Here is a 13,422-nt window from a genome sequence, read left to right as displayed (position 1 = left end):
AAGCTCAGAAATGACATCACATCCTTTCGACAATCAGAGAATGAAATGCTTTATGAAGCCTGGGAAAGATTTAAGGAACTTCTTAGAAAATGTCCTATGCATGGGTTCTAGCACTGGACACAAATTGAGAGGTTTTATAATGGGTTGAATGCATATACAAGGATGGTAGTCGATGTTTTTGCCAATGGTACTTTGTTGAATAATTCCTATAATAAAGCATATGAGATTTTGGAATGGATTGCCAACAATGATTATCAATATCCTACCATGCGAGTTAGGACTAGCAAGAGAGCGGCGGACACTATTGAGCTTGATACAATCACTTCATTGACATCCCAAGTATCCTCCTTAGTTAATATGATCAAAACAATGAAGAGGCCAGCTACAGTCCAAGAGATGAAATCAGTCGAGCTATCTTGTGTTTATTGTGGTAAAGATAATGTATTTGATGAATGCCTATCAAACCCAGCGTCTGCGTACTACATGGGTAATTTCAACCGAAATAAAAATCCCTATTCTAACACCTACAATCCAGGGTGCCAGCAACATCCAAACTTTGGTTGGAATAATCAAGGTGATAGGAATTCAAACAATGTTGTTAGATAGAATGCCAAGAGGGCACCACTTAGTTATAATTAACCCACACCAAGGCAAAATATCCATCAAAGTCAAGCATCAGCTTCATCATCATCATCATCTATTGAATCTTTTCTGAAAGAATATATGGTCAAGAATGATGTCGTGATACAGAGTCAAGCCACATCTCTTCAAGCTCTTGAGAATCAAGTGGGGCAGATCACAAATGCTTCAAATTTAAGACCACTAGGAGCTGTGCTAAGTGATACTGAGAATTCAAGATTACAAGGGAAATAGCATTGTAAGGAAATCACTCTCAGAAGTGGAACTCAGCTGAATGAAATTGTTAAAGATGCAACTGTAGAAGACGATAACTTAGATATTAACCATGGAATGAATTCAAAACAAGTTAAATAACACACTGCAACTGAAAAGGCTAAACAGAAGACTGTTTTAGAAGAATCATATTGTGTTGCCAGTAAAAATGCTACAAGAAAACACTATCAACAATTTGAAGGACGACCACTTGCACCTTTTCCTCAACAAATTCACAATTGTAAACAAGATTTCCAATTTAAAAGATTTATAGACGTCCTGAAACAACTCCACATTAACATACTATTAGTAGAAGCTTTGAAGAAAATGCCTAATTATGTGAAATTCATGAAAGATATATCGTCAAAGAAGTGACGATTAGGAGAATTTGAAACTATTTCTCTCACTAATGGGTGCACGGCGGTGTTGAAGAATAAATTGCCTCCAAAGTTGAAGGACCTAGGGTGTTTTACTATCCCATGTTCAATTGGAAATCACTATGTTGGTAAGGCATTGTGTGATTTAGGAGTGAGCATCAATTTAATGCCTATGTCTATCTTTAGGAAGCTATGAATCGGGAAAGTAAGAACTACTACGGTCACATTACAGCTAGTTGATCGATCCTACGCACATGCAAAAGGTAAAATTGAAGACACGCTGGTAAGAGTAGATTAATTTATTTTTCTTGCTGATTTCATTATTTTAGAATGTAAAGCTGATAAAGGTGTGCCGATTATTCTTAGAAGACCTTTTCTTGCTACAGGCAGAACTTTGATTAATGTGCAAAAAGGTAAACTGACAATGAGGATGAGTGACTAGCAAATCACCTTTAATGTATTCGATGCCATGCAATGTACTGATGAGAATGAAGAGTTCAACGCCATTGGTTTAATAGAAACAAAAGTGTAGGAAGAGTTTGCAAAATTTTTTCATAACAATTCTGATAGTGATACAGATTCATTAGAGCTAAATGAAACAAAAAACTTTTTAAGAATTCAGTGAACTCATAGAGGCAAAGTGGATTGTAGACAGAATAGGGAGAAAGTTTGAGTCCTTAGATTTACGGGCTTGCACTTTACATTCTCCTAAAACATCTACAGAGGAACCTCCTACACTAGAATTGAAACCTTTCCATTGTATTTAAAATATGCATACTCGGGAGACAACAACACCTTGCTGGTAGTTATTTCTGTGGAGTTGACACCCAATCAAGAGACTAAGTTGTTGGAAGTTCTCCGATGATCTAAGAAGGCATTAGGATGGACAATTTCTGACATTAAGGGAATCAGCCCTACTCTATGCAGGCATAAAATTTTATTAGAAGATTGCCATGGCAACTCTATTGAACAACAGAGAAGATTGAATCCCATCATGAAGGAAGTTGTCAAAAAGGAGATTATCAAGTGGCTCGATGTTGGTATTATCTATCCTAACTCTAATAGTTCTTGGGCGAGTCGTTTACAATGCGTGCCCAAGAAAAGAGGAGTCATAGTGGTCATCAATGATAACAATGAGATCATACCAACTCGCATTGTCACAGGATGAAGAGTGTGCATGGATTATCGCAAGCTCAATAATGCCACTAGGAATGACCACTTTCCCTTACCATTTATTGATCAAATGTTGGACAGATTAGCTGGGAAGGCATTCTACTTTGTCTTGGATGGATATTCAAGGTATAATCCAATGGCTATGACAAAGAGAAGACGACTATCACTTGTGCATATGGTATATTTGATTTTAGAAGGATGCCATTCGGGTTATGTAATGCCCTATCAACATTTCAACGTTGTATGATGGAAGTATTCTTTGACATGGTGGAAAAATTTCTTGAAGTCTTTATGGATGGTATCTCTATCTTTGGCAATAAATTTGAGGGCTGTTTGAAAAATCTGGAATTGCTTCTTTGCCGCAGTGAAGAAACAAATCTTGTATTGAATTGGGAAAAATGTAATTTCATGGTTCATGAAGGCATTGTTCTGGGCATAAAGTATCGTAGCAAGGGATTGAAGTTGACAAAGCAAAAATTGAGGTAATAGAAAAATTGCCGCCTCCTACTAGTATCAAGGGTATTCATAGTTTCTTAGGCCATACGGGTTTTTATAGCAGATTTAATAAGGATTTGTAACACCTTTAACCTAAATCCTTTGCTGGAATAGGGTTATAGAGCATTACCGAAGATTACAAACAAGACAAACAGAAATTTCAAATATTTCATAACATAATAATAATCACATCAAAACCAATCAACATCATATATATTATCCCTTATACGAGCCATCAAGGCCCTAAATACGCATTAGAAATAAGCTCGGACTAAATCAAAAACTCAAAAAAAATTTCAGAAAAACATTGAGCTGTAGGGGTCACATGGTCGTGTGTCCAGGTTGTGTGACTCACACGGTCTTGTGTCCAGGCCGTGTGACTCACACGGTCAATGACGCGCCTATGTCTCAAGCCATGTGGGCATTCAAAATAAGGACACATGGCTGTGTCCCCGCCCGTGTAACTTACTAACTTGGGCCACATGGCCAAGTGACACACCCGTGTGCCAGGCCGTGTGCTAGGCTGTGTAACAGCTTGACTTGTAACCCTTTAAAAGCTACAGGGGACACATGACTGTGTTACAGACGACTGAGACACATGCCCGTGTGGACAAAATAGGCTCTTTTACAAGCCATTTGTCTCACCCAATTTGGCATCAACCTATATCCAACATTGTGCTTATAAAGAAGCCATATAAAGGCATCCAAAACAAGTATAATCAAGACTTAAACATATGGTATATTCACATACAACCAATATGCCCATAGGCACCCCAAATGATAATTCATAACATGTATAATTATGTACATAATTTGACCAAATAAGCCAACAACCTTCCAAGCAATTTGCATAATTTCATGCCACTTAGCTTACTTACCAAAACTTCCTAATTGGTACAAATTATACCATTCTAAACTACCATTAATATACATATATGCCTTCCACAAAAAAGCACCAATTCACAATAAACTATATGACATATCTAATATGCACATTCAACAACTATTTCATTTTCCATAATTTAACCACAATTCAAACCACATATCAACCATTAAAGAGAAAATATTTACATACCATATACTAGACTTGTACTATCATCAAACTGCCAAAACACTAGCCAAACAAATGGCAATATTATCAACAAAGCATATAGGCCAACATTAAATAAAATAACCTATAAATGCCATTATAACCAAACTTAGACCAACCGAAAGTACCGAGTGAGCTGATGGATAATGTGGTATAGCTTCGACAAGCTTTCAACCCAAACAAGCTTCCGATTCACTAAAAACACGAAAAATACACCGAGTAAGCATTTAAGCTTAGTAAGTTCGTATAACATAGAATTTAACTTACCATTTAGTCACAAATTAGGTAAGTAAACATAGCATATCCCAACTCAATTTGGCCAAATGCCTAAGCACATATTCACCAACATGTTCGCCATGTAAAACACATAAATAGCCCATAAACTTGGATGAACATATCCACTAAGAAAGTTTCATATACATGTATCATCCATTTCATGTTTCAATATATCATGTAATATCATTTCCATGTATTTCATGTATTTATCTGTAATAGTTCATATAGAACTCATATCATCTCGTAACAGAACATTGCCCATTGAACCATTTAAAATATTGGTGGATACTCGGGGTAGCTCGTACATAGTATGTTAAACTGTAATTCGTCAATTCCTGTACATGTATGCTCATACGAGCTATGGATCAGTATGCTCTCACGAGCTATAAATCGACAAGCTCATACGAGCTGAGAATCGGTAGGCTCTCACGAGCTGCAATCGATAAGCTCATATGAGCTGAGAATCAATAATGCCTAATGACATGTCATTTGTATCCTACGAATTCCTAAGGTTCAAGTGGGACTCGGTAATCATCGTACGTCGTCTGATATAAGATCGATATTTATATATGGCAATTATACAAATCACACACATATAATTCAATTAAAATATATAAATACTTAATTTAATTATAGGAACTTACCTCGACGAGTATACGTAGATATTGATGTGATTAATTCGAGATTTTCTCTTTGCCCCAATCTAACTCTGTACGAGGTCTAACTGGATTTATACAGATAAATTTAACTCAATTTAATATATTTTTCTTTCAAACTAGTCCAAAACATTTCTTGGCAAAATTACCATTTTGCCCTAGTACTTTTAATTTCTTTGCAATTTAGTTCTTAGGCTCGAAAAATGAAATTCATGCAATTTAACCCTTACCCAACCCTAGCTGATTTTTATTCATATTAGTAGCAGCCCATATATTTCATAAATCCAGAATTTCACCACACAATATTTTTTATTTTTCAATTTAGCCGCTAATTGATAATTTCATCTAAAATTCCATTACAAAAGTTGTTTATCTAACAACAACCATTCATTTTCTATCATCAAATTTCAAAACTCATATATATTCATCAATGGTAAAACCCTAATAGTTAAACAGTTTCACAAATTAGTCCTCAGCTAGCTAGATTAAGTTACAACGATCCCGAAAACATAGATATCATTAAAAACGGAACAAAAATGCATACCTAATTGGACACAGTAAGCTTGCCAAAACTAAGTCTTCAAAGATGGCTTCTTCACTTACAAAAATCGATTGAAAGAGATGATACAAAGTGATAATTAATTTGGTTTTATTTAATATTAACATATAATTACTTATTTACTAATTAACCTTTATTAACTTTAATAATTACAAAATTGTCAAGCCAATATCTTCCACTAACTCATAAATGGTCTAATTACCATATAATGACTTCCACTTTAAATTTCTACTGCTATTTAATACCTTTAGCTATTAGAACACAACTTTTGCACTTTACGTGATTTAGTCTTTTTTATCAAATTAAGCATGTAAATGGTAAAATTTCTTAACGAAATTTTTATACGGTAATACTATCATGATATAGACCATAAAATAATAAAATAATTTTTTTGACTTTGGATTTGTGGTCCCAAAGCCACTATTCCTATTTCATTGAAAACGGGTTGTTACAACTCTCCCCCTAAAGGGATTTTAGTCCCTAAAAATCTTACCAGAAAAGAGGTTTGGATAATGCTTTCTCATAGATTCATAGGGTTCCCTGGTGGGTTCTTCTATTCTATGTCACTGCCTGAGAACTTTTACTAAAGTTATGTTCTTGTTTCTCAATTCTATCACCTCTCGTGACAGAATTCTAATCGATTCTTCACTGCACAACATATCAGGCTGAATCTAGACATCCGTCGGGGAAATTACATGTGGAGGGTGAAATCAATACCGTCGTAACATAGACACATGAAAGATATTATGGATCTTCTCTAGTTCTGGCAATAAAGCTAACCGGTACACAACAGATGTGATTCTTTTAGTAATCTCATACGACCCGATAAATCGCGGACTTTCTTCCATGGAAATACTTTCAAGAATACTATGTCGTCAACTTGGAATTCTATATCTTTACATTTAAGATCCGCATATGATTTCTGACGATCTGAAGATGCTTTCAAGCTATCTCAAATTACTTTCACTTTTTCTTCAGTTTCACAGAACAAATCAACCCCCGTGAATCTTTTTCTCACTAAGCTCGGTCTAGTATAATAAAGTTCGTCATTTACGACCATATAGAGCCTCAAACAGTGCCATTTTTATACTCGATTGAAAACTATTATTATACGTAAATTTGACAAATGGTAAATATTTCTCCAGTTGGCTTCAAACTCTAATACGCAACAACGAAGCATATCTTCAAGAATCTGAATCACACGTTTGGATTGGCCATCAGTCTGAGGGTGAAATGCAGTGCTAAAATGCAACCGTGTACCTAAAGTTTCCGGTAACCTTCTCCAAAATCATGATGTAAACCGCAGATCTCTATCCGAAATAATGGAGACTGGCACACCGTGTAATTTGACAATCTCTTAAACATATAACTCAACTAATCTGTCAAGGGAGTAGTCTGTACGTACTGGAATAAAATGTGCAGTCTTCGTCAAACGGTCAATAATAACCCAAATGGCATCTTTCTTTCTCGAAGATAGGGGTAATCCCATTACAAAGTCCATAGTAACCCAATCCCATTTCCACTTTGGTACCATCACTGGCTGTAATAGTCCTGAAGGTACCTGAAGCTCAGCTTTAACTTGTTGACATATCAAACATCTTTACATAAAATCAGAAATCTCATGTTTCATTCCCAGCCACCAATACATCTGTGTCAAATCATTTTACATTTTATTACTTCCTGGATGAACAGAAAAACTACCATTATGAGCTCCATGTAAAATTTTCTATATAAGCTCTGGGTTATTTGGTACACAAACTCTATCTCTGAACAGTAAACAATCACTGGGTCCTATATGAAAATCTGAATCAGAAGTTGACTCACTCTGTAACCATTTAGCTCATACTCACTATCACATTTTTGAGCTTCACAAATCTACCGTAAAAACATCAGTCTAGCTTTTAACTCGGCTAAGATCGAGCCATTATCAGATAATGTCAGTCGTGTACTCATCACTCGCATAGCAAACAAGGACTTTCTACTCAAAGCATCAGCAACTACGTGTTCCTTTCCCGGATGATAATCAATGATCAATTCATAATCTTTCAACAGTTCGAGCCACTTGCACTGTCTCAGATTAAGATCTTTCTACGACATTAAATACTTAAACTCTTTTGATCAGTATATATGTGACATTTTTCACCAAACAAATGGTGTCGCCGAATTTTTAATGCAAACACAATAGCTGCCAACTCTAGGTCATGAGTCAAATAGTTCTTTTCATACAAATTTAACTGCCTAGAAGCATAAACTATTACTTTGCCTTCCTGCATCAAAACAAAGCCTAAACCATTTAAAGATGTGCTAAAAATAAAAAATTCTTTACCCGATTCAGGCTGAACCAAAATTGGTGCTTCAGTCAATAATGCTTTCAACTGATTAAAACTTTGCTGACATTTTTTAGACCATTCAAACTTTACATCTTTTTGTAATAGCCGCGTCATTGATGTAGCTATCATTGAGAACCCTCTAACAAATCTTCGGTAATAACCAACTAATCCAAGAAAACTTCTTACTTCGGATACATTTTTTGGTGGTTTCCAGTCAACAACTGCTGAAACTTTACTCAGATCAACTCTGATGCATTCAGTAGATACTATATATCCCAGAAAATTGACTTCTAGTAACCAGAACTCACATTTGCTAAATTTGCCAAACAATTGTTTATCTTGCAGGGTTTGCAATACAATCCGCAAGTTCTCGGCATGTTCAAACTCGTCTCGAGAATAGATTAGAATGTCATTAATAAATACCACAACAAATCTATTTAGATAAGGTCTGAAGATTCTGTTCATCAAATCCATAAATAATGCAGGTGTACTAGTTAAACCAAACGACATCCCAAGAAATTCATAGTGTCCGTGCAAGGTTTTGAATGCAGTTTTTGACATATTTGAATCTTTCATTTGTAGCTGATAATAACCAGAATGAAGATCAACCTTCGAGAATATTGTAGCACCTTTCAACTAATCGAATAAATCATCAATACGAGGCAGTGGGTATTTATTCTTGATTGTAACCTTGTTGAGTTGACGGTAGTCAATAAATAATCTCATCGATCTATCCTTTTCCTTAACAAATAGAATGGTGCACCCTAATGTGAAAAACTAGGTTGAGCAAAACCTCTATCTGTCAACTCTTGCAGCTGTGCTTTCAACTCTTTTAACTCGGTAGAAGCCATTCTGTAAGGTGATATCGATATCAATGGTGTTCCCGGTACAAGTTCTGTAGTGAACTCAACCTCTTTGACCGGCGGTAATACAGGTAACTCCTCTAGAAACATATCGAGATACTCACAAACCACTGGCCCTGATTCAAGCTTTGATTCAGACACTTTAGTATCCAATACATAAGCAAGGTAAGCATTGCAACCTTTTCTCACATATTTCTGCGTTGACATAGCTGATATAATAATAGGCAACCCACTGTTATCTGATTCAATACGAAGCGTCTCACCATTTTGACATTTTAATATGATTAGCTTTCGTCTACAGTTTACAATAGCATCATGCAGAGTTAGCCAATTCACACCCAGGATCACATCAAATTCATCAAACAGTAGTAACATCAAATTAGCTGGAAAACTGTAATCCCGTGCCTCAGAGGAAAATTCTTGCAAACTTTATCAACTAGCACATACTGACCTAGAGGGTTCGATACTTTAACCATGAATTCAGTAGACTCAACAGGTAAATTTTTACTAGATACTAAATTCGTGCAAACATATGAATGGGTTGATCTTAAATCAATCAAAGCAGTAACATTAGTATCATAAATAGAGAAAGCACCAGTAATAGCAACTGGCGCAAAAGCATCCTCGCGTGCACGAATAGCATAAGCCCTATGTAACACCCCGATCCTGAGACCATCACCGGTGTCGGACACGAGGGGTTAACAAGTCAAGTCCACATATTTTGCCCACCAATTTGACATTTCCAGTCGGGCTGGAAAACTGCGTCACTGTCGCCTTAAAAATCATATCTCGAGTTTCAAAACTCGGAAACTGGTTTCGTAAATTTTTCCTGAATTTAGACTCATATATCCATCCATGGATTTATTTCTAGAATTTTTGGTCGGGCCAATTGGTACAGTTTATTAGTTAAAGTCACCCCTGTTACAGGGATCGACTGCTCTGACCTTCGCATGTTACAACTTGAATATCTCTCTGTACAGGGCTTTAATACTGGTGCCGTTTGTTTCTAATGAAACTAGACTCAAAATGGAATCTGGAAATATAAGGCATGACTCCTAATTCTTTCTGGATAATTTATAGTAAATTTTTAAAGTTGCGACAGGGGACCTAGAAACCATTCTGGCCCTGTCTCACAATAGCTTTAATATCTCTTAACAAGTAAATCCTATGACCATTTCGTTTCTTCCATATGAAAATAGACTCATCAAGGTTAATTTACATAGCTGATTCACTATTTAATACCATTCCTACAAATTTTGGTGATTTTTCACATTCACGTTACTGCAGCTGGCAGCATCTGTTTTTAAGGTAGGTCTTACCTATTTTGTAGTCTCCATGAACCAACTAGTCTTGCCATACATAGGTCCACATATGATCATTTTAACCATGCCAATGGCTGATCATGTGACCAACATTCCCATTTCCAATTCATAGTCACATCATGACACCATATATATATATATACAAACCGCAAATAGTCTAAGTTCATTCTTCACTTTTACGAGCCGTTTTCGCATGGCCGTACACATATACATCACCACATTTTTAAACCAACAAGGGGTAGTCCTATACATGCCATTTCAAAGTTCAACCAAAATTTATACCAAAATAGAGGCGTTGATAGTGTGGATGACTTCGACTTTAATGATCCCGAATCCTATTGCTATCGAGCAAAATCTATAAGACAGAGAGCCAAAGCAACGGGTAAGCATTTTTATGCTTAGTAAGTCTCAAGGAATAAAATCAGCTTTAATTAAAGCATTACATTCACATAACCAAATACATCATTTCACTAATACACATTCACATAATCATACTTACTTCACCATCCCAACTCTTAGGTTCATACACAAATAACGGCTTCGTTAAGGCCGATAACTCGTTCCATCATAGGAGCGGATATGCATACGCTCTTACTCCTAGCGCAAAGCACACACCACACTTACCTTGTTATTGGGAAATTTCACAAGTGTATTAGCTGAAATTTTCCAGCAAGCTTATAATTTTCAAATCACATACCTTCGAGCTTAACCGGATATAGCTACTCGTTCAAACGCCTTCGGACATAGCCGGATATGGTAACCCGCACCAAGGCCTACGGACTTAACCCGGATATCACGATTGCACAAATGCCTTGGTCTTAGCCCGGATAGAATGACTCGCATACGAATGCCTTGAGTCTTAGCCCGGATATAGCCACTAGCACCATTGCCTTCGGGTCTTAACCCGGTTATAATTTCCAGCATAATTGTCTTCGGGGCTTAGCCCGGATATCATTCAATTTCTCATGCACACATACATCAATAATCATTGGACATACATATTTCATTTTCGTTACTAAGGCTCAAACACAATTATAATCATTAGCATAATCGCCTTGGACTTAGCCCGGTATCATTCAATACTCATACACACATAAATCAATAATCAATACATCCATATTTCATTCCACATAATTCAATTAAGGTCACTTCTTGAGGACTTACCTCGGATGTTGTCGAACGGCTTTTACGGCTATTCGATCACTTTTTCCTTCCCCTTGTCCAATTGTGGCCCTCTAAGCTCTTGAGCTAATTCAAACAAATTCAATTTATTAAAACCTCATTGTGCTAGCTTATGGCGAATATGACAAGGAGTTTAAATGGTCATATGGCCACCCTTTAGCTTGAATACACAATGGTCATGCACATTTTATACTACATCAAGCAATTCAATATAATTCATTCGAGCATCAAGGAAAAGCTAAGGCCTTCAATAGGCTACCCAAGGCGAATATTCATGTCCATGTTGAGGCCAATTATGCACTTAATACCTCACAAAAACAACATGCATTTTACTAGTTAATGCTTTGCATATTGTAGCTCAAAACTTATATTATAGCATCAAGCACTCATATGTGTGCTAGGCCGAATGTGCTTGCAATTTCACAATCATTCTTCAACATCTTCTTCTTTAAACAAACATATTCATCACTTAGTTCACAACCAAAACATCATGTGCAAACATATATATACATATATGAGCATGGCGAATTTCAAGGTGTCCATAGCCATCCAAAACACAAATTTTAACTAACATGCAAGAAGCATGAACCATGCTCATGAATGCATCATGGCGAATATGACAATCATGCCCTTTTCAACTTCAATCATGGTTAAACAAAAGAAAACTCAAAATCTTACTCATGAGTAGACAATCCATCATTGCATGCATCATCATCAAGCTTCACACTTAGCATGCAATGGCTTTATCACCATAACAACTTTGGCCAAATACCATTTCCATGGCATAACAAAGGTTTGAGCCATGGCTAACATGCACATCAAGTTAGCAACCAAAACATGCATGAAACTCCTAACACAACCTCATACATACCTTAATCTTGATGCCAATCTAGCCAAATCACCTTCTAGATCTCTTCTAAACCAAGCATGAAGCAAAAATCCTCTTTCTTCCTCCTTATGATTTTCGGCTAAAAAGATGAGAAAGGATGAACACAACAAATTTTTTTCTTCCTTCTTTCTCAACTCACGGCAAGGGGGGGGATTACCACACTCACACACATTTTTTTTTCTCATTCTTTTCTTACCCATGCTTATTTGTTTATTATTTCTCCCTAATGCCCAACAAAACATGTTTCATGACATGTTTAGCCCATATCTCTTTGTCATGGCCGGCCATCACTTGTACAAAGGGGAATTTGACATGCAAGTCCATTATTTTGCATGCATGCTTTAATTAGTCATCACACATTTCCCCATCATACTTTCAAAGTTCACTACTAGGTCCTTTCTAGTGAAATTCACCTTTATAACACTAAATCAATCATCAAAAAATGTCATACATGAGTACACACATATTATAGGCATCGAAATAAATTTTAAATTATTTTTATGCCTCGATTTTGTGGTCCCGAGACCACCTTCCGACTAGGGTCAATTTTGGGCTGTCACAACTCTCCCCACTTAAGAAATTTTCGTCCCGAAAATCTTACCGTAAATAGGTTTGGATATCGCTCTTTCATAGAGTTCTCGGTCTCCCAAGTAGCTTCTTCTATCCCGTGCTTGAGCCATAACACTTTTACTAGCGGAACCCGCTTGTTTCGCAACTCTTTCACTTCTCGTGATAGGATACGAATCGGTTCTTCCTCATAACTCATATTAACTTGAATTTCAATTTCGATGGACTAATCACGTGCGATGGATCGGATCTATAGCGTCAAGCATCGAACGTGAAAGACATCGTGAACCTTTTCGAGTTCGGGGCAAAATCAAACGATAATCCACCGGACCGACTCCTCGGATATCTCATATGGCCCAACGAACCTCGGGCTCAACTTGCCCTTACGGTAGAATCGAGTATCTTTTCCAAGGCGATACCTTGAAAACACTTTATCACCCACGATACTCGATATCCTTACGCTTGTGTCCGCGACGACTTCCGACGATCGGAGGCTATCTTCGACTTTCACGGATTACTTTCACTTCTGTTCAGCATCTCTAATCAAATCCACCGAAAATCTTGCTTTCACCAAGCTCGGTCCAAATCAATGGTGTACGGCATTTACGAATCGTATAAGGCCTCATAGGTGCCATCTTAATACTTGATTGAAAGTCGTTGTTGTAAGCGAATTCAATCAACGGCAAATACCGTTCCCATGAACCACTAAACTCGAGGACGCAACATCTTAACATATCCTCAAGTATCTGAAT

At 36.7% G+C, this 13,422-nt stretch overlaps 1 non-coding gene across 1 annotated transcript; it reads right to left on the bottom strand.

Moving 5' to 3' along the window:
* Window positions 1–107, bottom strand: LOC128294731 (small nucleolar RNA R71). The gene has a single exon (XR_008285038.1). It is a non-coding gene; the product is annotated as a small nucleolar RNA R71 (small nucleolar RNA).
* Between the last annotated feature and the right edge of the window lie 13,315 nt (window positions 108–13,422).

Source organism: Gossypium arboreum, chromosome 6 (genome assembly GCF_025698485.1).
Source record: "Gossypium arboreum isolate Shixiya-1 chromosome 6, ASM2569848v2, whole genome shotgun sequence".
In the NCBI taxonomy this organism is placed as follows: Eukaryota; Viridiplantae; Streptophyta; class Magnoliopsida; order Malvales; family Malvaceae; genus Gossypium; species Gossypium arboreum.
The sequence above is the reverse complement of the archived record's forward strand: the minus strand, read 5'-3'. Positions and strand labels throughout refer to the sequence as shown.